Raw genomic sequence first — 27,955 nt, 5'->3', positions numbered from 1 at the left:
TTGCAGAATGGTATCCTGCAGTGCATGTTAGTCTACTGCATACTACAATGGCAGTATAGTTTGACAATGGCGGATGTTTTTCCATTTGGCATTCCATTTCCATTTCTATTTCCACTTTAAACATTTACAAGAAACATTTGTTGGTTTACATTCTGAACCATTGTTTCAAATGACATGCTAATGATTGTGGTTCATCACAGCAATGTTATTGTGAAGGGCTCCTGTTTCATGGCATTACATTCACAGACTTAGTGACTTGTGGCATCCCATTTTGTGAAACATTGTAAAAGAACAGGAGATACTGTAGGCATTGGCTTTGCTACTTGAATTGGTTTTATTTCCGATATTTTTTCCAAGGTTGAGTTGCTGCCATCAGTAATGGTGCTGACAGTGACATAGTGACTTGAGTGACTGTAGTGTGGAATGGGAAACGGATTGGAAAAGAACGAAATCACTTTTTTATGTGGCACCTACTGTAATATGTATATACAGGACTGGTGTGTATATTAAGTATTTATTTAATAACTGTGGCATAATATTCTTCAAACAATCCTTCCAGGGACTTACTGTACAGTATAGGCCACTGGACCTTTTCCTAAAAAAGATTATTCTTATTTTATATTGTTAACCATCACATTCAGTCTTAGTCCCTTGAAATGTGTTTGTGCTTAGACTGCCAAATGGACAAATAGATCTAAATTTTTTTCCTATTTAAAAAGAACATCCCCAGAGAGAAACTCTAGATAGAAAAATGACAGAATTTCTATACGCTTAACTGATAATCTTGCTTTACAAAGAAGCCCCTTCCTTATTTTCTTGGATATACAGTATGTATAGTATGTATCATTGCCACCATGACTAATGTCATTATCACTATCTTGTTATGAAATCTCAAGAAAAAAATGTACAACATGAGACTAGTCAGGTAGAGCTGTATTTAAATGTTCTGAGATAAAAATTGGGCAAATTATGCTCTGCAGTGATCTAAGATCAGAAAAGAGCACAGTGTGGGATATTATTCAGAAGAAATTTTCATCATTGCCCTAATGATTATGTGATTGGGATGATAAAAAGAGATCATCTTTTCTGGCATGACATGGTAAAAATTAAAACTATTTTTCTATTATTCTGAATGCCTCATATTTCTCTGAAAGATTGTTTGTGATCCGTAATGTAAGATGAAAGACTCGATTTTTTTACACCTTTTAATGAAAGCAGCTTATACTTACAGACGTTTAGATACTGTATACTGTATAGATGAGCATCAATAAAAATAAAACAAATTCACAAAATTATTATCAGGAAAATAACACCATTTTACAACAATGTTTATAACAAGTATGGTGCCATGTTGTTGACTTTTATTGAAAAGACAAGGCATACAGTACCCTGTAAATATATTATTGTGAATAACATTTGTTTTCAACAAGGTTGAACAATTGGGGGGACTAATGTGAACTCTTGGCTGCACAAGTTGTTGGTCCTTGGGCCACAGTTTTGGTATCCATGTTCCATCTAAGCTTTTTCTCAGTGGTTCTAAAGAAGGGATTATTTGAGAATGTCTGACCAGTTTCTGTAGGTTTGCTGGCTCCCAATGCCTGTGTCAGCCCTTGACTTGTGCCAAAGCATTTGGGTTTTGTTAATTTCATGGGTACCATCCAAGATCTAGAGTTCAAGAACATTTTCCAGTACATGTTTCATATCAGTAGTATTGAAATACAGTGATATTTATTCATTTGAATGATACATTTTTGCCAAGCTATATAACTACTTTATATGCATATGTTAATATATGTTTTTTTGGCCATAATGTCCTCCAACAGAGAGCAGTTGTTCCTTCTACACTGTCCAGCGTTGTGCATATATTCTAATCTAATCACTATCAGACTACATACTGTATCTGATACTATAGTCTTCCAGGCATGTACCTTCAAATCCAGGAACATGTCTGTTGTATCTTGTCATGCCCTCTGCAGCCAGAGGGCGCTCCTTCTCTGTCCTGTCCCTAGTTTCCGGTCTGCTGTCCTTCCTGTCCCTCTCTTTCCCTTGGGCTATATATTTCCGGGTCTTGCACTCTGTCCTGGCTCAGCATTGACGTTTGGATGTCCTGAGACTCGCCTAGCACCAGGGCGCCCCACGTCCGCTCCCTGAGGGCATAGGTTTCTATACGGCATTCCTGAACTCTTTGCACTAATGAGCCCGGGCCTTTTTCCCGTCTCGCCGCTACGCATATGGGTCTTTTTCCGCTCTCCTGCTCCCCACGGTTAGTCCCTTTGGACGTCCGTGACATATCTCTTTAGTGACATCAATTTGGACATCTTGCAAGAGTTCATTTAAAATAACCAAATAATATCTCTGGTAAAGTGTGTTTCGACAGCTGAGAAATTTGTCTGTACTGTATTTGTATCAGAGTGAGGGTGTTCAATGTTAGTGATATAGTGGAGAAAGTTTGATGCGATTTGTTGAGATTTAAAACGTTATTCAGATTGTTATTATTAGTCAGTAAATATTTGGTTTATATAACAAATCTTAGTAATTGAAAAACAAAGTGACTCAGTTTTCACCGACCTGTGAGTTAGCAGAGGGGATGGTTGGTATAGATAACCAAATGTGTATATACATTAATCTTGAGAATGATTCAGCATAGTTGCAACAATGAAAGTGAGGCATTGAAAAATAAGATGGCAAAGCCTTAAATTGTTGAACTATGCTTTCAAGTTAGGAAAAAGACTTGTGACTGGGTTCTGAAGTATAATCCAGCACTGTTAATACTTTACTTATATGGTATGTACTGTACCCTACTATTTTAATAGCTTTAATCTATAGCTGTACTATTCTAAGCTTTTCAATTGTCAGCTACGGTGTGATAACGATTGATTGAGATTCTAGGTCAATATTTCTGTACAATGTTTCAACCAGGATTCATGGTCAAGTGTTGAGAGTTATAGTTATGGTCAACTGGCCAAAATACAACTGTGGCACCCAAATCAAAAGACCACAGTGAAATTGTGACATGAAATTATCCTGCATAAAGCAAAGAACAAAGAAGTACTTCATTACCTTGTGATAGCAACAAAGGTACTGATAATTTGTATACATTAGAACATTAGATTTGCCTTTATGAGAAATCTTTCAACCAATTATTTATTTCTCAGTGTGTTAAATTAAACCATGGTACAAGACATTGTCGCCTATTCAGTGAATAACTATAGTTTGTCATTGTCTGAACACAAGGCTCTAAACTAATCAGTGTTTCGACTCCTATCTGGACTAGAAGACAACATGACAAGCAATATTCAGTACTTGACACATGATTTTTGCAGTACCTGTCATGTTGGATAAGTATTAATTCAAAGCAACTTGTCAAATTGTTGAGAAAATAAGATTTCTATCAGAAATAATGATTCTAATGAGGAAATTTAGTAAATACAAAAGTGGGATGGAACACATGACATATACCACTGTTTATTTATTTTATATATTGTAGAAAATTTAAAAACTTATTTGAGTCAAGTTAAGTTAATGTTGTCAGATAGAAGTTGAACCTGTCTCAGGCTAGGCATTCATATTTCTAATCAGTATCTGATAATTACAGCATTATATGATTATATATTAATCAACATTAAAAATACTTAGTAGTATCACTTAATATTTCAGTAATTAGATTAATGTAAACGTGGCGTTTTCAAAATCATATTCTCAAAATTTAACAGCTGATGCTACAGTATCTGCTGATAAACAGATGCCAAAGAAAGGCTTGAAAAACCTTGTAAGAGTACTTTGAAATGAGAGATCTTGACAGTACCTGCCATTTCTGATTAATCCTGTCAAGGTAATTTTGAACATGCTGGGGGAAGCAATTTTTTCTTCAATTATACAGAGTACGGTGAAATGTTACATTGCTCTTTGCTAATATGTCACTGTGGTACTGAATATTTGTGAAGTGCTAACCGTGTTATACAGTATATCATAATGTAATCTTTCATTCATTGTTAAAAAAAACTATGTGTTTTGAAAAACTGACTTTACATATTTTCTTTAGAAAATTATAAAGGTTATGCTTAAACATTGACAAGTTTTTAAAGAACAATAAGTTAGAAATGTTTTTAGACAGAATAACAACTTATGAAAGAACAACTTTTGGTCTTGAATTTCACATTGGTGTTCACCTTCAATGATCTTTTATTAATTATTAATCAAAGTAAGTAGTATATTTTTTTATTGTTTTGATGTGTATTTGTCACCCTTCAAAAAAGGAAGTGCAAGATGTTTGTACATTTTGTGCTGTACTCTTCTTTGTTTTGTTTTGAAGTATTCCAGGTGTGGTTTCTGGTATCTCCTCACCTTATACCTCACCAGGAGCACTAGCTTTTGGGAATGGGGTTAATTGAATTTGCAAGCTCCTCAATCATAAAAGGGTGGGGGGTTAGAGTGGAATTCACTTTGAGAACACCCAGGCAACCGAGTATGGCATCAAGAGGCAATAATAATGATGGACTTGACTGTGGCACTTGAGACTGAATATTTGGATGTAAAAGGTCACCTCTCTGGCAGGGAAGGTGCTGGTGGAACAAGTACACCTCTGGGGGTGTTTGAGCATCAAGTAAAATGTCTTTCTGGAACACTACTAAGACTTTGAGGCTGACCCTGGATGTACATCTATTGGCTTTTTTGGGAATGCTTGGGAAGCCTCCAGGAGGAACTGAAAGCTTTTTCTAAGAAACAATATGTCAGCAGTATCCTTTCTAGATTTGCTGCTGCCACCATCAATAAAAAACATTGTATTGAATCAAAAAGTGCTTTTTTAATACATCATGCAATCAACAAAACATTCACTAAGGCTATCAGATATGCTGATTAAGAATTGAAGAATTCAATTTGTTGTTTTTTTTAATTGACATTCACTCTCAATTGATCTCAGCACCTCATCTCTGATCTAATTCACATTGCCTAAATTTCAGACAGTCACTCTTGCTTTGATCCCTATGTTGTCCATAATTTTCATGAGTGAAACTACTGACAGTTAATGTGATATATAATAATCAATTCCTGCATCATTTACAGTTTTTCTCAGGTAAAAAAGTACACATGTTCATGTTATTCACATTCAAAAACAAAACGAGATTAAATACATTTCCTTTTCACTTATAGTGAAAGTACACAAAAATGACACGAAAGCTGACTAACATTTCAATCAGTTGCATTGCCTGAGCTAAATCAAAACTAAAAATATGCAAACAAAAAATATGTTATGGAGACAATTTACACCCTTGATGTCATGAAAATTAAATACTGTGGCTACATTTCTAGGATTTAATCTGTGGGTACTTCCTACTTCCATGGCTAAGACTTTAACCAACATAGAAGGAAGGTGAAAGAAAACGAGAAAGAAAAAAATCCCAACAATTAGCAAGTGGAAGAAACAAAACAAAAATGTGCACTGCATGATTCCATTCTCTTCTATTTTTTTTCCTCTATAACCTTTCATTGTTGATTCATACAATTCATTTGACAGTATTCATTGAACAAGGATATTGCGCTTCATACAGAGCCTTCCTTTCATCACCGGAGAAAAGTCTCTCTGTTTCCCTCATGATTAAAGAATTTACTGAATAATGCAAGTAGGGCAATGTTTATAGGAGACTAAATGATTAAAGGGAATATAAATTACAGATCTGAAAAAAACACATTAAACTGCTCTGTGGTTTCTGTGTAGTGTTACCTGACAGTATTTTTTGGCAAACGGAGCAGACTGTAAGCTTGTGTAAGATACAGTATGTGCATCTTTATAAAACACAATGGTTTTGCAATTTATTTTTAATCCACAGATACAGGTGGAAATGTAATTGTCAAAAGATTGCTTATTTGAATGAGAATCCTGTGATTAAATTATTTAAGCATCTGTTCCTATACTTAGAGGAAATTTAAAGTTTAGACTTAAAGACTAAGTTTAATAATGGATGAACATAATAAAAATGATCTAGGGAATTAAATAAAGGTTTCATTATGTTAAAACAGATGCATTTAGGAAATCCTATAATCCATCACAAATCATTTTCTCAAGTTTTGAAATGCTAATTTAAATCTGTGACTTAATTAGATACTCTAACTTCAGAACTTCATTTGAAAAAACAGACACCAACAGGCAGACTCATGCCAATACAAAATGTTTTTGAAGATATTTATGAAGCGAGCTGAGTTTTCACATTATAGATCAGAAAGCATTTTCCAAAATACATTGTTTTTTTCTGTAAATAAAATGTTATTAAGGGCCACAATTATTTGTAGACTAGAGTTAAAGGCACTTTGATTCTGGCATTGGGTTTATTATTTAGAAAAATAATGTATGAGATTTGAATCAATATGTTACCTATATATAACTCTGGAGCCCAGCATTATATCTCAAATATGTCAATTTTTTATTTTGGTTTGTCTCTTGAAATGTTGAACTTTTCTCCTCTAGTCAGAATAAGTCTCACAAGCAGAATACAACCTTGATTTCTTCTCTTTTATACTACAGAGTGTTCTAGTTCTAAGCTGTTCCATTCTTATAGAGAATAGCTGTGTATTGATGTGCTCATCTGAATCAGTCTGGTTATTTTGTCAGAGAATGGCTTTCTGCAGAATCATGGAATGTTGGGCCTGTTTGTGTCTACCTAACAAAAAATTTGCATTTACTGTTTTTGGAACTTGTAATGTGCAGGTGAACTGAAGTTTTGGCACAATCTGGCAGAAATGCAAGTTAAGATAAAAGTTTGTTTCAGCACTGAAGGTGATTATTATTCTATTTTCTTACTGAAAACAAGAAGAAAGAAGAGGTATTTTTTGCCATCAGCACTTATATTCATACAACTTGAAAAGTTCACAGATTTGCAATGCCTTCTGACTCTGACCTGGAGGTGCTGAAATCTACACCTTTGATCAGCGAAGTCTTCTTATTAATGGAGCTGCCTCCAACACATAAAATGAGAAGAGGGAAAGAAAATATCATACAGATCAGCTTAAATTTCTGTTTTACATATTTGTTCAAACAAGCTGCTGACAAAGCCACAGCAAGTGGCATGCCATCTTTCAAGTATGTGATTGTTCAGGCCTTTCATAATACTATGCCTATAACCCCAGTGGTGTCTCATCATTTTCTTAAAGTCAAACAGCATCTATCACGTTGTGCAGTAGGACAGGAAAAAGCCTAAAAGAAAAGATTTTCTGTGAGACTCAAATGTCAGTTCTGTTTTTTTTTTCCTTAAAAAGTCTCGCCTACATAACATTTGCCCTATGAGTGTCTTTTTTATTTTCACTTGCAGGTTTTTTTTCAGTTTGTAGTTTTGTAGCTTTAGAGATTAACTTGGGTAAGATCTTGGGTGGGGAGAGAAGGAAGACTGTTGCAGGTAGAAATTTAAGATTGGTAAGAGTTTTTATTGTAGGAAAATATTGTCTAATAAACACACTTTTCTTTTCTTTTTCTAATGTTTTTATAGTATTATGAGTTAGATAGCTTAAGTGCAGCCTCAGCATATTCTTTTTTTTTTCCTAAAGGCCTTCACTTTCGACCAGTGTCTCTGAAATAAGAGTTGCTCTGTGATATATTTCAATTAAAAATCAACAGGAGACTGATTGTCTTAGACTCATTTTCCCAGTCAAGTTCAGTTATTAATAATCTGTCCATGATTGTATAGATCCAGGTGTAGAATAATCCCTGCCCTAATCCTCTTTTAAATACACGTGGGTATTGTGATCATGAACTTCAATAATCAGTTGTTGCTTTCTTTTAAATGAAGTAGAGTTATTAATTTTAAAAGGAAGAAAATATTATTTTTCATGGCCACTTATGGAAATTTTAAATGAAGGACTAATTAGAAGCATGACTGGAGTCATCAGAAGCTATGCAATTTACAATCTGAAGGCTGATAGGATAGATGCACTTTAAGTTTTATACAGTATGTGTGTGTAACATAATAAATATGTACTCTAGCTCATTCAAAATTATCTTAGGTCTTCGTATTTTTGTTACCATTGGTTTTCCTTTGGTTGAAGCCAAAGCATATGAGAATAGATAATAAAGTCAAATCCTGTCTCTCAGCACTGTGTTGAACAGAAGATACTAATTTAATATTCACAGTAGTTATCATGGTATATACAGTATAATTCTGAAAAAGGAAAAAGCAAGATTAGGCTTATCATTATGCATGCCTGTGAATTACAGTTTACTTATATTACTCACTTAAAATGTAATAAGAGAGCACAACCTGCAGTATTCTAGTATGTTTTTTACTTCTAAATTAGCGTGGGCACCGTGAGGAAAAATACTGTACACCTTGTTGTACACACAAGCAGTTTAGGGTGTTCACTTTCAGACTTGAAGAGAAAGTGCATGCGGTGTTCTAGTGAGATAAACTGACATATTCTGGCAGCTGATTGTCATGCTGATGCTGTGGTACCACGGCTGGTTGCAGGTGGTATTTCATTCATTTGGCATCCCTGGCGAAGGTGACCTTGTAAAACAGATACAATATAGAGAGCCTGTAAACTGACTTTCATTTTGAAAAGCTAGATAGTTTTGTGTTTATTTATTTATTTTGTTTAAAAAATTCAAAAGAGACCTAGAAACACTCCATCTGTCATCCCCTGGCACGTTAAGGTGATGTCTTTGGAAATCACCTCTGTACCTATGGTACCTGGGAGGTTTCCCAAAAAGCAAGACTTGCTTTCCCTTAGCAAACAGTCTGTCACCAACCTGTGTCATTTTGGTGAGAAAAAATCTTTTAAAGGAACCTCCTATGAGTATTAAATTGGGCATATTTATAAGTGTTTATGCATATATTGTTGGGGTAGATTCTAATTAAAAAGCATTATAAAGATAACAGGATTCTCTTTCTCAGTGGGATTATCACAGCCACCAGGGGCACAGAGCTGAGCATTGAACACTGCCAACTGGCATAATTTAGTGATTATATGAGTGATAAAGTAATACCAGTTAAAAAAACATATACTGTACAAACATTTTCAATGATAGCAATAGCAATTCTACCATTATTATTATTGCAAAGGAACAAGTAATAGGTTTATTCCATGCTGAATTAAAGAAGAAAGAGAACACAATGTTTCGGCCGTGGAGCCTTCTTCAGGTGTGAGAGAGACATGGCAGTAGGCAAAGGTAAAGTAGCGGGAGAACAAAGGTTGGGAGGGAGGAGGAGTGAGAGGCGGTAGCAGGGGACAGAAAGAGAGGCCAATCAAGAGGTGTGAAGTCAGAATGGGCGCAGAGAGGTGTGAAATGAAACTTCCAATGAATGGAGAAAATTTAAAAGAATAGTAGTCTGTCATTAAGAGAAGGGAGAATGTGTGATCCTAGCTGCAGAATAATTTTAGTTTCGGTGGTCTTTCTGATGTATGAGTTCGGAAAACCGTCTTTGAGAACACAGACGAAGAGATTAGAGTGGTCGTGGCCGTCAGAGGTGAAATGAGAAACAATGGGCTTGGAGAGATCTTTAATCTTCGCAGCCTTTATTATTATTATTATTATTATTATTATTATTATTATTATTATTTGGGAGGGTAACTCTCTGTTCCTCAGACTCCAACAGATTTTAATTTGGATTGGATATTTGAGGTAATAAAGTTTATCTAAATCCTGAGTATTCATTACAGTATACCAGAAAATGTATCTCTGTATCTTCTTCTCCCAGCTGGGAGTGGGATCTCAGCTTGTCCTCTAGGCAGCCAGATCTCACACCCACTTTTCATGGCGAGGCTATGGACACTAACTCTGTACTGCATCATGGTCTGCTCTTCCTTGTATGTCCTCACCGTAATCAGGCATTCAGATAGTGGGTATGTTTTTCTTTTTGGCCCTGCAGTTCAGTTTGTGTTCGGAAGCTAGTTAGTGTCAATGTGGCTCAGGACAGCTGACTGATGTGGCTCTTCTCTGGGCTCCTTGGTGTCTTGCAGTGATAGGAGTTCTTGTCACTGTTTTAAGGTGTAGCCAATATTTTCTTGCTTTGTTCTGAATATTAATTATGAATGTGAATTACCCTAATTTAGTACCTCATGTATTATTTGTACACATTATATTTATAATGTGTTTTTCTTTGCACCTAAAATAATGTTTATACACTATCTCCTACCCTTTTTATGTGGGTATATACAGTAGGACTCATGCTTTCCCTCTTTTCTTTCCTCATAGTGGGTGATTTCTATCGCTGTTTTCTCTTTTTATTGTTACTTTCTATAAAGGTGTGTCTGTGCATTTGATTGGAAGATGGCTTTTGCCCCTTCCCTACACTGATCCACGCTCATTGGCTCTCTAACAAAGTCAGATCTATCAACCACAATCTCCCTTATATCTACCCATTGTATGCGCCCTTTAAGTACATAATGTGTGACAGGATAGGGTCTTATATATATATATATCCCTTTCCTGCTTATTTCCTTCATCATTCTGTTTAAAAGGCAACCCATTTTCCTGGAATTTAAGTGCATCTAAATCCTTTCCTTATCTGTTGCCTTTTTTGCTTTATATGCAGGTCACATTGCTTGTACATTGTACTCTTTCCTCCCTTTAAAAACAGAGATTTTTTATCCTTCCCCTCAAAGGAGCTAACTCCTTCTGTTTGTATAGCTCTTAGCACAAGTGCTGTCCATTTTTTCATTTCTACATCGCATGACATTTTTCTGTTTTTCTTCAAGGTCTTCTTAAGGATAAAACAACTAAGAGGACAAGCAGAGTGATAACAGCTGGCTTCCGTGTTACCATAGATTTTCTTGTGCTTTTTCCTACTTCTGTGTTCATTGGCGCTGCAGGTCTGTAGCTCTGTGCCTTTGCATGACTCTCGTGTCTCCATACACCCAATCCTGTGGACTTTGATGGTTCTGTGCACCCTTCTAGCTCTCTGTGCCTTCATTCCTGTTAGTGCTTCAGAACAGACTCACTCAAGGCCTTCATGAGCCCCACTCCCTCCATGTTCCAGGCTTACTCACAGAGTACGTGACTTTTTCCATGCTTTCTAAGTTGCTTTAGGCTTCATTCTTGAAGGGAGGATGGCTCTAAATCTTAGCTTGTGTACTTTTCGCTGTCTTATCCCACTGTTCTCTTGATTTTACTCTAAGTCATTTTGTATTGGATTTTTGAAAAGAAGAAGGGAGATAATAATAAGATCATAATTTTAGCTGCTGATCTGTCATGCGCGTTCCCATAACAGTGCTGGTTTGTGTACCCGAAGTGCCGTGGCAACTAGCTGAGCCTCTTCTCAATCCGCTGAGCCACGAGTTGCCGTGACAAGCAGATTGGGACAGAAATCAGTCCCACCAGTGCACAATTTCTTTCCACTTACCTGTTACCAGTGTGGTATTTTAGACCAGCTTTGACAGTCTTTCCCCGCTCAGTCTTAGTCCTTTGTCATGAGTATCAGTATTCTTTTCCTGTGATTACTTGATGTTTGGATCTCCAGGTTAAATCCCCGCTTCCTCTCTTGACTTTGTTCCTGAATCGTCTCTAAGCCTTGTTGCATTCTCCTGTCCTTCAAACCTGGCGTGCTATCTTAACTTGTTCTTAGGTCTCACATATGTGCCTCTGCTACATGACTTCCTAGTTTGAAATCTTGTTTGTTTTTGACTACGTCTTCAGACTGCACTTCACTGATTGTTTGTTACAACAGCCTGGCTGTCTGCTTTCTCAACCTGTCCATCTGGTCTGTCCTCCCTTGGGTTCAGTCCTCTGCCTTAGATCACTGCGCTGTTATACTGATCTTCCTGATATTGTGGCAGTGCGATGGGTATTGCCAGTGTCCTGCATGTTGGGCTCTGTGCCCCTAGGGTATACTCTCTTGTTCCAAGGATGTGACTTCCTTGAAGGGCTCTGAGTTCCTTATCTTAGAACGCGGCCAAATATTTAGTGGAAACACCTTTGGCAGCAGATACAGCCACAAGGCTTTTGCATAAGTTTCTACCAACATTATACAATGTTTTGGAGCAATATTTGTCCATTCTTCTTGGCAGATGTGCTCAAGCTCTCTAGTTGCTTGAGAAGAAATTATGAGCAAGCCAAAGGTTGATTCAAGTCAGGCCTTCAAATGGGCCACTAAGACTGGTAAGATGTCCATCAGTCTTGACAATCTTCCCAGTCCCCATTGATGAGATACAAATTCTAATTCTTAATGATTGAATTCACAGTGCTCAAAGGAATTTTCAGTGTTTTGGAATTTTTAGCACTTTTCTCTTGATCAGTGGCTTTCTACAACATAACATAGAGTTGTATAGAAAACTACTTGGTCTTCACGGCTGAAATCCTTGAAATTCACTACCTGACTGAGGGAAACAAGCATTTTTTTCTGAAATCATGAGAATCACTATTATAACACACAGAAGCCATTGAACTAATTGTGTAGCTCATTAAGTTAATTTTGGTTTGTCACAGCATAGGGTTTAAATGCTTATTGAATCCCAATCAATTTCTATGGAACATAATTTTTTTATTTTATTTTTCATATTAATTATTTGCTTCTTTTTCTGCTATGAATGTATGGAGTAAGTTGTGTATATAGTATAACAAATATGAATAACTGCATCTTTAAAGCAACAAAATGTAAAAAACTGCAAGGGCCTCAATACTTTTGCAAGGCACTGTACTCTGTATGCTCGTATCTTTTATTTCAGCAGCCAATTCAATACAATGTACAGGTAGCTTATAAAGACTTTGTCAAGGCTAAACTTGAAATAAAACTCACAGCTCTCTGTTTATCATTCATCTTTGTTCATGGTTTCCAAAGGAAAATATATTTTTAATGGACTGAATTGAGCATTGATAAAAACAGTAACATTTAATTACTAACATTTTCAAAATAATTTGTCAGAAAATCAAATGCATGGGTTTTAAACTGGTGGTATACTTGATTGGCCTTTATGTAATTTCCATTAAACATACAACAGGTATAGAATATTGTATGGAATCTCACAATGCTGAAATACAGTATGTGAAGTTCTGACATTTTACAGGCATGACATACTGAAAATATAATTTAAATTCGATTTAATATTAAATTAAATTTCATATTATTTTTTGTTCCTGTGATCTATAATGTATGATGTCATCTTCTAATTTTTATGCTTGGTATTGATTATTGGTTGTCACTCCTTATATACTGTATGTGATATGTAAGTATGTCTAAAGATATGTATTATTTTAAGTAAAAAAAGTCACTGCATAAATCTTGATCAACCTGAAGATCAGTTTGAATGCACTGTGTAAAACTCTTGGTCCTTCAAGGCCATTCTGATTTATGCTTATTGTGATAAAATCATGATTAATGGTAGGCCATTTAAAGTTTAAGTGGAAAGATAAGATTAAATAAGTGATCTTTTTTAAAAAGAATACATTATGTTTGCATAGTTGTGTTCAATGTATTCTAAAAAGAGCAGATAAGGATGTTCTATAATGAAAACAGAAACATGTTTTGCCTTTTCAGGCTACATCAATGGGCTCTGCAGTGGGCTGAAGTTACAGGAAAGTAACGGGCAGATTGTGCTTGATTTTGTATTATGCTGATCAGCAGATAAAGAAGCTGAATGTTATATGTCCGTATTCTGAAATAATCAGTTCATTGCCCAAGGGGAAAGGCTAAACCAACACTGCTTCGCCTTTTATCATACCTTCTCTGGTGAAGTGAAACACTGCTGACTTTAGGAACACTGTACTGAGCTGCTGAATTCAGCAATGGAATGCTTCTACAGTAGCTGTGCATGCGGTGCTGAACAAAAGCAATGTCCATGTGTTGTGACAAGGTGATGCAGTGTGTTCTGGCAGCTTATGGGACAGCTATTATTGAATAGTTGAAAGAAAATGTGCCCTTACTTCGTCCTTTGAAGAACGATTTCTGTCTTTACAAAAAAAAGGCACAGCGGCACAAAATCGTTTCTTGTTGTAACTGCCTATTTCAGTGACTTATCATGTATCATTAAAGTCTGTATTTCATTTGGGAAAGTGGTGTATGGCTGAAAAAAAAAACTTGCATGTCTTTTATTTCATTTTCTTTTCTTTCAAGGACATCTTCAACCTCAGTATTTGTAAACATACGTTTCTTGAATTCACTTTGATATGCTGAATATTATTTTATAGCTAATGGGAAAATGTAGCGTGTAATTGTTTTCTGTGCTTTAAGTACCCCCTTTCAAAGGACAGCCATTGTCATTTTTATTTTCACTGAATCAACCAATCTGTCATCTTGCGTTATTGTATATGTTTTTCGTCTAGCTCTAAACATACTGTACATAATTAATTGCAATTTGAAAAGACAGTGAAAACCTAGCTTAGCATTTACTTTTCCAATTTGTCAAAACAGAAAGTCCTTAACTCCGTTAATGAACAGAAATATCATTAAATTGTCTTCAGATGTCTAGGAAAGAGAAGGTATCTAAAGGGTAGGAAAAAACAGCTAATTTCAAATATAACTACATGAAATAAGCCAGCTTTGGTAATGTGCAGGACTAAATTTGGGATACTGGGTGAGGTCAGACAATTAGGCTTTTTGCAGCCTTAAAAGTAAGCATGACAATTTTATGCTCTATTTTTGTGCACAGGAAACTTGTGAAGACCTGGTAAAAATTGAGGTATTATGGTAGTGATAGCACAGAATTTTCTAGCTAGTTGAAGGTGGGATATAAAAGATTAGGATGAAGAAAATTATCATAATCCAATCTTGATGGAACAACTGCATAACTTAAAGTTGAAGAGCTGAAGTGAAGTGTAGTCATAACTACAGACTGTTAGTTTGATTGGGATTGAATCAAATGTATATTGATTTCTAATAGCAACACTGACCCCTCATTGACACAAACAGTGTAACATGCCACCTCAAATACTTTTCAGCTATACAGAAGCACCTGACACAGGGGTAGTGTGTCGCAATGCGAATGACCATATCACTGACATGTTCATAGAGTAACTGTCAGTGTTTTATTTATATAAGATACTGTGTATTGCAATTCTGCCCTACATTTTTCCAGTGGTGGTAATATTATCATACCTGTATGTATATTGAAGTGTGTTTGTATTTTTACTGACAGATCAACTCTAAAATATTAGAAAAAGTTTTGTTATTTAAAAAACTTTTAATTCCAAAAATATTGTATACCTGTTATATTTGAATCTTCTTGTTCACATGTTCCTGTATGACTCAGAAGAATAAATCACTTGTAATAGCTACATAGGCATACAGTTTTCATTGTATTCGGCATACTGCACTACTTGGACAATGTATTGCATACACCATGGACACATAGCAGCTCTATTTATATTGAGCTCTGTCTGAGTTTATTTTATTCAATTTCTATTCCACTATTATGTATTATTATGTAACCTTATTTTGAAACTTTTACCCCCCGGTAAGCTCACAGAAAAGACATTTCATTTCCAGCAACTACTTCTGCATGCTGTATTGTTGTGCATTTGATAAATTAACTTTGATTGATTTAATTAATTAATTTTAGATTATAAGAAATGCCACCTTGTGTATTTGAAATTGTTGGTGTGGAATTAAAAAAATGCAGCCTCTTTTTGTTGGAAATGCTATTGAGGTCTGAAGTGTTAGGCATCTGAATAAGTCATGTAGAGTCCCAGGGAAGCTGAAGCAGTGACTTTTGTAGTTAAATCATTTTTAATGCATTTATGTTGTGAATTTGTTAAAAATGCTAATCTTTTGTTTAATACAAACAGATGTGAGAGATGTGGAAAGCATAAATCAATACATGAATAGAGAGGATTTAAAAAGAAATTACTCTATCATTGAGACAAGAGGGATGGTGTGAGAAACATTGATTGTTTTTTCTCTTTCTACTTTTCAGCATGTATTTATCCTTAACTTATTTTTAATCTATTTTAATCTTATTATTATATACATTCAGTATTTTGTGTCAGAAATTACATGCTCCAGAGTTTGGAGAGTTTCACAATATAATTTATTTATAACTCCTTCATTACTTAATGGATGGTGCCTTAGTATTGTACAGGATTTTCGATTGTATGATTCTCCCTATGGTTCTAAACTTCACTTGATCCAGAGATTTCCAAAATTTGTTTCCTGCAGTTTCTGTTGAACTGTACTCTTTGAGTTACTGTTGTGATTTACACTTGAGGGAAGTTAAAGTGCATTTTTGCTACTTATGTGCTTGTGTTCAAGCACCACAGGAGTAATTGGACACACAAGCCAATGAAACAAGAGAGGCTCACCGTAGCGTGAAATTAAAAAGTACATGTAGTCTTTCTTCTTTTTCCAAACTTCACAGTATGGTTTCTCCAATCCAATCTCTCTGAATTGGCAAATTAGCTTTAGTATCTTGACATGTTGACACTTTCATGTCAAAATGAAATGTATGTAGCCTAATGGGTTCAAGAGTTAAAAGTGGCAAAAAAAACAACATAAACTACGGATGTATAATTATGTACAGTATGTTTTGCAAACAATTTTAAAAAACGTTTGTTTAATGAGATTAAAAATATCCTCAATTTACAGTAGAGTAAATAGAATGGAAAATGGATATCAATGGCTTGCACAGAATGATGTTTGAATAGCTTGCTCTGCAGTTTTCAAGAACTGTCCAGTCAATAATTACATTGAATAAGTCTTTTTTGAGGAACTTTATTAGTAATAAATTTCTGCCACTCTTATTTTCAAGTCAGGACTTTGCACCAGGCCAGTGCTACAGTGGTTTGAATAGCTGCCTCGTGGTGCTGGGACCCTTCATTCAATTCCTGGGGTTCAATCTGCATGGAGTTTGTATCTTCTCCCCATGTTTGTGTGGTTTCCCTCCAGGTGCTCTGGTTTCCTCCCACAATCCTAAGACATACTGGCAGATTGATTGGCTTCTGGGAAATTTGGCCCTGGTGTGAGTGTGTGTGTTTGTGTCTGTGTAATGGATTAGCTTCCTGTCCGGGCTACAATATATACTGTACTCCCTTGTGACAGCCTCTAACCTCCAGCTTCTCCCTAGAATCCTATACGGGTTAAGCTGATTAAAAAAAATATGGTCGGTTGGATGGACTTTGCACTATTTGCCTTATTTTTATCATTTGAGTTTTATACAGCATGGGAATGTGGGTGGTCAGAAATGGATTTCATGCCTGTATTCATAAGTTCAAATCTGCCAACAAGCTGTGTGACACTGGCAATTTCATGAAGAACTTAAAAATGTTTCTAGCCAGCTGGCTCTTGCATTTTAGCTCATGCATGTACACTGATTAACTTTACCTCTGTCTTTGCCTTTACATTTATTTGTCTTTTAGTTTTACATGACTCCACTTCCTCAAGGTTTACTTGGAAACCCTGTATGTGATGTGGACATAACTGTATACAATCTTCAGTGGTTCTGTGAGAATCTTGTCGGTTCTATCAAAATAAAATAGAAATACATTTCAAAAGGGGTCTGAAAGGGGACACATTTCAAGTCTTTGCCTTTTCCTCATGTAGCTCTTTCTGTTATTTAAAATGTGAAGACAAATATTGCTGCAGGCAATCATCACTGACCATGCTGATATATCCATTTTCATGGAGAAAAATGTTTTTAGATAGAATATATATGGTACTATGTGCACTCTGTAAAGGGTTATGAGAAGATTTTGTCTTTGACCTTTGGTAAAGGTCAGATGTCTTGAGCAATATAATTTTTTTCTGCTAAGAGCACATTAGGGTTACAGGTTGTGATGCATTGATATTGAGTTCAGGTGGGTAGCTGCGTCAGCATGCGTAGGCTGCAAAGGAACAAGTAATAGGTTTATTCCATGCTGAAAAAAAGAAGAAAGAAAACACAACATTTCGGCCGTGGAGCCTTCTTCAGGTGTGAGGAACTCATTGTTTTTGAGTTACAAGCTCACTTTCCATTTGACCAGAAGGGCAGGTCAAAGCTTATAAAGTCATGTGAACAATCTGCTTTATTCAGTTATGGACAATAATTCCCATATTTGTCTGTGATCATTCATGAACTTACTGTCCAACATCTATAGAATTACAATTTTTGCCCCTTTATATTCATATCAGCCACATTTTTAACTTAGTGACTTATTTGGAACATTCTTAAGAGGAACCCTGCCCTACTTAACATGTCAAGTTTCATTCCAGTCAGCCAAGTATGTTCAGTGAAAAAAAACAACAACTTTTTCTTCACAAACCCAATATGGTGACTAAATCCAGACTCAAAACCTTCTTCTTTAGAATAGCCTTTACTTCACTAGTTCTATTCTTCACCCCTCTGCTTTTCCTAGTACCACCATCCACAGTCTCCTCCATATATTGTAATTGTGTTTTATCTTGTGTATTATTTTTATTTCATTCTGTAAAGCACTTTTAAAGGTGCTATATAAAATAGTTTATTATTATATAAATTGTGAGACCAATTTGTCTGTCCCTAAAAAGTACAAATCTTTTACATAAAATAACATTATGCAAGTTCCAGAGCTGTACTTCAATTTGTTTCAGATAAGATTTTGGAAAGAATGTGAGAAGCCCCTGAAAACACAATAAGGTTCATACCATGTGACCAAATAGTTTGACCTATCAGTTGCATTTCCACTTTCACTGGATATTTGAGCTCTGCCTCATGACTCTTCCACATTCTACTCCCAAGACATAATGCAATACGTGTAACGTACCCAGACCTTCAATTTGATTGTCACATGGCAGGTTTTATTTTTAAGAGAACAACTTGACATGATCAACCTTGACAGGCAATAAGGCCTACCAAGCTTCCTCTCATTCAGCCTTCAGTTAGAACAGTTTTCAGAGAAGTTGAAGATCAATTGTCTTTCACCAAATCCAGGATGGAGGCTGAATCATGTGCACCTGCTACAGAAACAGTTTTCAAACTTCAACCCTGAAAGCATGTTTGGTCTCAGGTGAAGATGAAGTTTAAGGACTGTTGACGGAATAGATATCATATCTTATTATGTTATTGTTCCATCTTAGTCACAGTGAGTTACACTTGCATGTGTTATAGTTAGCCATCAAAACCATAGAATGCAATACCTGACAGTGAGTGATGCAAGGCTTGAGATTATGTTATGAGATTCTTCACATTAGGTTGTTAAATGTACTGGCAGCTTGGCATAAATTAATCATGGACGAGATGTCCACATTAGGATCCATTTAGACCCCATTCAAGGTAGAGTGAAGACAGCTGTTTGACGTCAGAGATAATGGCAAACACAGAGAATGAAATAATGCACCCTCACAGTTTTGGCAGTTCTCCATCAAAAGCTGGCTTGGTGTAGTGCAATGCTCATCAATCTTTTATAATAAAAATGAGAGAAGATATGAATACTTTGATTCATTAAACTGTGGTCAGTGTTTATTGCCCTCTTTCTTAGGAGCTGGTTTTAGTGAACGCAAGGTACTTTTAAGGTCCCAAGAAGTCATAATACTGTCACCCATAATATAAGTTATGCCTTGAACCATAGATACGTCTTTCCATACTCAAAGAAGAAACAGATGCAGGAAAAGCTTTTAAGCTAATCCTCAAAAACGTAAGATCTTTACATTACCATCAATTAGATCATGAGAACAAAAGCCTTTGAGGATACTATGAAAACCATTGTCTCTTATTTCCTCGTTTCCTGCAGCTCAGAGATCAAACTGAAAGGTTTTTGAAATCCAGTATGTACAGTACTGTATGTGTCGGTGAGCTGCAGACAGGCATCAAGAGAAAAAAAATTTGAATGGCTGACGTTTATAAGAATTTTGCAAAGGATAGGAGGCCATTTGGTCCATCTACTACAGCTTCTTTATTTTTTCATAGATAAGTGATCCAAAGCTCTCACTGAGCCATTTCTTTAAAGAGGCAATGGTTTTGGCTTCAACAACATCAATTTGGGTTAGAAAGTGCCTCCTGTTCTCGGTTTTAAAGTACTTTAGTTCTGTTTTCTGGTGCAAGCTTCACATTCTGAAGACCATAGAATATGTAGAAATTCATAGGTATGTAATCTCTTGAATAAAAAAAATGAAAAGATTAGCAGCTTTTGAAAAAAAAAATCAGTAATAGAAATAATACTGGCTGCCTGAAGCCATTCTATTTGTTTTTATCTTTTTTTTTAAATCCGGATCTTATTTTTGGTAGTATATGTATTGCAGCAGAATTAAAATAATCATGAGTATTTATGCTGGCTTTTTATTTCTATTAATGTGTGCAGGAAGAAATCAGTTAAGGAAAAAAAATACTAAGCTGTCATTCTTATTTATCATACTTCCCTGTGGTTTTATACATTTACTAAATTTCATAAAATATATGAAATAAGACATAAAAGTAGATGTGGTTAACCCTGATAAGATTCTGTCCTTAATAAACACACAAAACCTGTTCCTTTTATGTGTATGGTTTCCATGTAATTGAATATTTAAGTAGGTAACTTCTGTCTTTTTAAATAAATTATCTTGTTATCTCTAGAACATACCTTCCCAAATTCATGAGATAGATATCTTATCTTAAAATACCTGTGTACATTCTTGAAATTATCTTAAAATACAGAGATATTGAAAAATATAGTCATAGGATGACATCAGACACTATAAAAACTCCCCTGAGTCATTTTCATAAATACTGTAGTTATAATAAGCAGATGCATGATTCACTTATTTGTAATGTAATTGGTTTAGATTTGACTGATGTATTCATTTCTGTTTTTCTAGTCACACTACATACAGTATCTGCCGTGGTCAAAGACTTGGAATTTAAAAATGTACTGCTAAAGAGCTTTACTGTATTTCAGTCAGGTAAAAAAAGTTACCCTGTCTGATAATCAATTTGGTGATTTGTAACACTTGGATACATGATGTGCAAGAGAATTGTGGCACATCTCTGCTTTGCTGGGTGCTCATTGTGAATGGAAAATGTGCTCAGCCTTTCCAGAGTGTTAATCTTGTGAAAACAAGAGATTTTATATGCTGTACACTCAGGTCTCACCTTGTAAATCGATATCAGATATAAAACAAAAATAAGTAAGGAATCATAAATGAGTGGACAAAAGTGGATATGAAAGGGCTTGATTAAAAGATGAAACTGTCAAGTCAGTGCCACTTCAGAGAGAACATTGACAAAATAGCTGTAAAATAATTTGTCTGGGGGGATAGTAAGTACTTGTGTTCTAAAGTCTAAAAGAGCCGTTTCAAAGATGTACAGTAAATCTTTTAAGAGATGACATACAAAGAAGAACAGGAATAAGAAAATTGTTTTTGTGTGTTTTTGGTCTTAAATGTAATTATGAAGAGTTAGGAAAAACTTTGAATTTCACACTGTTGTTGTAAATGTCTACTGATCACAAAAGATTGTTTTGGCTATATCTGGTGCTGTTTAATCCCTGTGTACAAAACATTAGTATTATCTTTTGTTTATGTTCCAGGAAATATACATACCACACAGAACACAATTTGTGCATTTTTCATATTATATAATGTTTATTTGTTTTTCGAAATCAGCAACATTTGTCACCAGATTCCAAGCTGCTGTATGTTTTGAAAAAATGTTCAAAAGAATATCCATATCTCTGCATGACAGAGAAATGCCTTTGGTGTTGGGTGGAAAGCAAGAGAAAAAAAGAACCATTAAACTAGTGCAAGCTGTGTAAAACTTTAAAAGCCTTTACAAAGGGAGAAAGAACATTCTGAAGTGAAATTGAAGGCTTTTAATTTCTGTGCTGCTGGGGATAAACTCAACACTAATTGCAACACATGGAGGAGAAATCAAAATGAAGGAAGATGCTGTATAAGCTGTACTGTATCATATGCTTCTTTCTGAGCTATTTTCATGCTGCACTTTGCTCAAACTTATTTTGTGTAAAATCATGCCTGTGTCTATGTCTCTTAACTCCTCAAATAATAATCTATCAGTTTAGTTATGCAGTCCATAACAACCTCATCAAGATTTGTAGATAAAAAAGTAAAACACAGACATATTAAGGAACAGCAGGATTTATATAGTGGAATTCTGTTTTTAATGACAATTAACTTACAATTGTATATGATTAAAATTTAAACGCAGGTTTTTATTACCATACTTTAGTAATAAATGTTAATGATAATGTGCAGAAACAATATAGGAAATATAACATAGGAATATGAAATCACTGAAAGTGATACAGTAGCTATGCAAGTTTGACCTGCTGCATCCCTTAAATACGCTAGTAACTACAGATGCGATGAAGCCATAATTGTAGATTAATTAATCTGTATAAAATTTTAAACACACAGTTTTGTGGTGTTTTGTTATCATTTAGCAGACAGAGCAACAGTACTGTTTAAAAATATAGTTATGTGAACAATATATCCTCATGAATGGTGAATCATTTATCCATTCAAGTTTTGATGAGGGCTGAGCAAGTGAATAGAACAGTTAATATATCATAAACAGGTATGTAGTGATGCAGCAACTGCAAGTTAAAAGTGAGGGAGAAAACCAAATATCTGTGGAAAAGAGAGATAGACAGAGACAAGCATATGACAGAATGAGATCGTGTGAATTGCAAGTTGACTGCTTGTGGTTAGTAGAAGACAAAAATAAGCATATGTATTTTAATCAGAGTTTTTTACATACTGTACTGTCATTTTTGGAGAAAAACAACATAGATTCACTACTTAATAATGGGTCATTTAACAAGCCTAATACTGCAACATCTGTGGAACTGTAATTACAACCAGTGATAGGGAGATAGGAAAGTTCTGTACGCAACTTTAGTCACTCACTTTATAATAGATTCTGTATAGTATGAATAAGTGAACTCCAAATATAGTTCATACTAAATTTGACAGATGTTATTCCTAAATGTAAATGCCTTTTTACAGTATTACTTGTGCATCTGGAGTAAACCTATATAAGAGCAAAAAAATGCACATTACTTACCATAAATACTGTAAATAGTGAGCGAATGATGTGGTGTGTCATACTGAATGAAAAGCAGAATGCTTCCACAGCAATGTGCAAAGGCCCATGGCTTTCTGTTAGCTCATGCATATCACAGAAATGCCTTATTAGTGTCAATCTGAACAAGCAATGACAGGAGAAAATTCTAAGACACAAGTACAACTACCTGCAATTTCAGAGAGCTGCATGTTTAAAGAAACTTTAGCTTGCCTAAACATTCCTACAATCATGGCCATTACACTGGATTAAGATGTTTGACATAGTACCCATTCTGTGTTTTACCTACACTTTTATAAAGATTTGTAACTGCTTTTACAGAGCTAGAGTATATTTCCTACAGTATGTTGTAACATGTTTTCATAATTACTGAAAACGCTTTGGAGTAGCATGGTGGCAATATTCTACTGTCCCACAGCTCTTGGGTGCTGGGTTCAGTTGAGGCCTGTGATCTTTTAATGCACTTTGCTGTGTAGGTTTTAGTCAGGTGTTCCAATTTCCTTCCTTGCAGTTCAAAGTAGATTAAGAGCCATCTCCATATTGTCTCCTGTCTGAATGGATTCCTATACTGTATGTGTGCGTCCTTCAAAAGACGCATCCCACTTTACGGTCATTGTCTCCTAACTTAGGCTGTGGCTTATCGTGACGTACTGGACTTTATGGAAAAAGTGTTTAGGGAAAATGGCTTGATGAATGGATCCCCCTTGGAGTGTTTTCTGCATAATACGATGAAAACGCCTTGAGTTTCATTATTACCATATGTTATGTAATGAATTATGAGAACAAACATGAATTATCTCTTGTTGATTCATATAGCTGGGAAGAGGAATTGCCAAGAAGAGTTCTACTACCATATACCTGCTCTAATACCACAACCTGCTGATAAACTAGAAAGAATGAAACAGAAGCTGGTGTTTAACATACAGAGAGCAGATTAAGAAATGTTTATAGGTCAGTAGATGGAAATTTTCCCTCTGAACCAGAATTTCCAAAACAGTGTCCCAGTATAATGACAAAGGATGCTGTACTCCAGGAGATACTTTCTGACAAGACGTGATCAACAAGTCCTAGATACATTACTTGTGGCCATTCATGATCTCATGAAAGACTAGGACTATTAATCCCTAGTGTGAATATTTTGGCTAAATTTCCCTTTGAAATTTCACAGTCAGACCAGTATAGACACCTGATCTGCTGTGCAGCAAGGCTATTGGCACCTAATGGCTCAAAATCTTCCACCCAATTTCTTTGAGTTCGCAGATCGATTACCAGAAGAAAGTGTACGTTTGAAAAGCATTTTACCTAAAGGGCTGATTCGGAAATATTGCTTTCTGTCATTAATTTCTTTCTTGTAATTTCTCCCAGCAACCAAAAACCCATGGATCTTATGTAATGTCTGTCTGACAGCACATAATGCAGAACATCATACTGTATTTCACTGATTTTGGTTTGACAGCATTGGTGTAATACATGAAATGTGAGACCTCTTCGGTCATCCGTAAATTACACTACATGTATGGGAAGTTATTGCCAAAGCGATTGTAAAAGATCATTTATGTTTCATACACACACTTGCCTCCCTTTAGTTTTAACGAATGACAGGAATGCCAGTGTGAACATTCATACAGTATGTAAGGTCAACACCAAGATGAATACGGTGCCACAAATTATGATTTGGTAAGTGGTATAAAGTACAGTATGTACTGTACCACCATTAACGTTTTTTACCTTCATCTTCCACTATCCCTTGAGTGGCTGGTATTTTTTCTCTTTTTTTCTGTAGTTCTTGAGAACAAGATATTTCAGGAGTGTTATTACTAGAAATGAAACATAGTAAAACTATTTTCAACAAAATCTAAATCCCGAGCTCAAGCAGGATCTACACTACAGTACTTCCTGTAGGTTCCTACTGTTAAAATACTATTAAGAACTATTGAAGTCTAAATTTTAAGCGGTATTACTTGGTGTGTGTAGACTTAAAAGAAAAAAAAACTCATATGGACTGTATTTACTACTTTGTTTCATAGCCTTTCTCATAGTAGCATTTTCTTTATTTAATATAGAGAGGAGACGGGGGGGATTGGGTAGGGGGTTTAAAAACAACAGATGCTCCTGCAGTTTACGGAGGAATTTGTCCACATCACATTTCAGTGATTTTTTTTTGTGGGGATTGCTTAAGTATTTGTTTTGAAATGAGCAGGAAAGCATTGTATTGTTCTGACAGCAACTTAGAAATCCTTGAGGGCAGAAAAATGTGTATCCTGTAAAACTTCTTATTCACAATTTACAGAGAATTAAAAAGAGATCCTAACAAAATTATAGGGGAAAAATGTTCTCCACGTTTGCCTTTTTATCTAGTCAGGATCTCTCAAACTGACAGTTCGAGGTCATCCTTCAGAATGAACAGTAAAACTCCTTTGGCTTCAAGGGCTCTATTTTCTAACTGAAATACCATTATGTGTATCTTATGTTCTTTACATTTGGGCAATTTTTCAACTTAGATGCAGATGTATTGTTTGTTTTGCCAGATTGCCGTCCAGTGTTAAAAAATTAATTCAAGTCACTTGCTCAACAGATGTTTTAATAATAATCAGAAATAATGAATCTTTTGGGAATCAAGCGGCATTTGCAGTCTTGTGCTGTTTGCTTGTTTTTTTGCCAAGTTCCTGTTTAAAGAGCCCTGCAATCTCTAACATAATGAAATAGAACTTTTAAGGTTGTGGCTGCTTAAAAAAACCCAAACAATATTCTTACTTTTCAGTTATAATTGACTCTTTCCATGCAGTGTTGTGGTGGAAGGGCATTGCATTTGACATTATTTACAGTAGTTTTCTGAGAGTCTCAAAGGTGATTCTCTAGCAGCTTCTGTAAGAATTCAGTTTTCTCATTTTAAAAATATTGAATATGAGTATGTAAATAAGAGGGTTTATAATACTTCAATATAACTAATAGCAGAGCGGTCTTCAAAATCTGAATGTTATTTAAAGACTCAGGCCTAGCAAGACATAAGAACATACAGTAAGAACATTTGCAAACAAGAGGAAGCCATTTGGTCCATCTGTTTAGTCTTATAATCTAGATATGTTGTTTGGATGTAACTAGAGGATGGTGCTCTGTTCCTTATTTGAATAAGTAGGCATAGTGATTCTTGCAGTGTTTGCAGTGTGAAAACGATAGCTCAAGAATGATGACATCAAAAGTGAAAATACCTATAGTACTGTATATCATAAATCTACAGTACCTCTTTGTTTCCTTGTTAAGTAGTTGGATTGTTGTCATCAGATAACTGCTTTTCTCAAATGCTTATGAGTAGCATTTTCAACAAAATGACAGTAGTTAATAAATAGTATCGTATTTTGTTGATCTTTTTTGGTCTGTGGATCAGGCTGTACAGTAAATACAATCTAGAAAGAAAATACAGTACACAGTATACAGGTTATGTACTGTAAAAATGTAACATATTTGAGTGTATTGAAAGTATATTCTTAAGCCTGAGAAATACTGGACTAAAAAGTGAGGTGTTTAGTCAAGATATCTTGCCAAAAGTTTATTAGGTTTTACTACGTTGATTACTGTACATACCTAAAATCTGCAACACATTAAGGTCAAAATAGCCTTGTGTTTCTTCATTGAGGAGGACGCTCAGGCAGAAAACAAAGAAAAAGAGGATGGAAAGATTAATGTGGATGTGTTAGACGTTGCACGCAAGAATGACTTCCTTAATATTCAATCTGACCACAGAAATGACTTCCAAATGTGTTGTGAAGTGCTTCATACTTACCTATTACATCTAATGACTTAGACAGATAAATATAATTTGCTTACTCAGAGGGCTGAGCTTGCACAATAGCTCAAGTACCTTGTGAAGTTTCATTTTGTATTTAATGGAGTTTGATTTTGACCCAAACCTGACAGACTACGTGCAGATCCTGTGGCCTGTTTTGTTCATGCAATCTATTTCAATCTTGTACTGTTTCAATTCAGGTTTTTACAGTACTTATGTGGGTTTTAACTTATTGTGATTGCTTTGCTTATGAGGTGAAAGCTGAGGTATAACAATTTCCACTTTTAAGAATAGAACCTGTTTGACGCTTTCTTCTTGTTGAGATACTGTAGTTATTAGGAGCTCCTGTATTCTGCTTTTTATTATATCTGAACACACATTTTATATGCATAACCATGTTCCTTTCTGAAATGTTGAAGACAGTGTAATAAATAACTGTATTTCAGAGCTTGTTTTTGAATTCTCAGCAGTACATCGTGTTTGGTACAGTATATTACTTCCTTTGCAAACACCATTTACTTGACCTCTTTTATCTCCTGACAAAGGAAAATTTAGGCCTAGGCATACAGTAGGTACTAAATTAAAATGTCATTTACTAACAATTTACTTTTTATAGAGGAAGAAATGCATCCATTTAAACATGTCAGAGGTAATGTTTTGAGAACAGTGTGTCTACCTTTTATGTTGGCCGGTACAAATTATAGGAAAATATATCCTAATCCGACAAAAGCTGTTGACTGTTGACTTCCTGTTTGAATGCGGTCTGTGGCAAATAGTGACAAGGTAAATAATCTTTGAATGGGCAAAGTATTGAAAAAGAAGCCTGAAGTGCCCTTGTCCCCATTTTATCAATATCTCCCAAGACTGAATTTAAATGCAGAACCCCCCAAGTGACTTTCTATATGCCTTACCGTGTGAATCACTGCTTTGCTTGGCAGTTTGTATTTACAGTACTTTTCTATTTTGGGCTATTTAACCTTGCAGTATACTATAAAGATTGGTTTTAGAATATCTTCTCCCCGTGAGTTTTTATATTAAAATTAAAGCTGCACTTTTTTGTTAATAACCTACCATAGATGCCTTAAAATAGATCAGTTTCATATTTCCAGCATTCTTTAATGAGACTCTGTTCTGATAAAATAAGTCTTTTAGACAAAAAAGGGAAATAATTGAAATTTTCCAATATTTTATTTAAAACGTGACACACAGATATATTAATGACACACAGATACATTAAATACAGACTGTTAATCTAAAATAAAGAACAACAAAAGTGTTTAATGTAAA

General features: G+C 35.2%; 1 protein-coding gene across 4 annotated transcripts in view; it reads left to right on the top strand.

The window, feature by feature from the left end:
* The window catches only part of slc36a4 (solute carrier family 36 member 4), a 200,829-nt gene that overhangs the window by 129,761 nt on the left and 43,113 nt on the right, over positions 1-27,955 (top strand). The window lies entirely within an intron of this gene.

The sequence above is a fragment of the Lepisosteus oculatus genome, chromosome 5 (genome assembly GCF_040954835.1).
Source record: "Lepisosteus oculatus isolate fLepOcu1 chromosome 5, fLepOcu1.hap2, whole genome shotgun sequence".
NCBI classification, from domain to species: Eukaryota; Metazoa; Chordata; class Actinopteri; order Semionotiformes; family Lepisosteidae; genus Lepisosteus; species Lepisosteus oculatus.
This window is presented reverse-complemented; position numbering and strand designations above follow the sequence as displayed.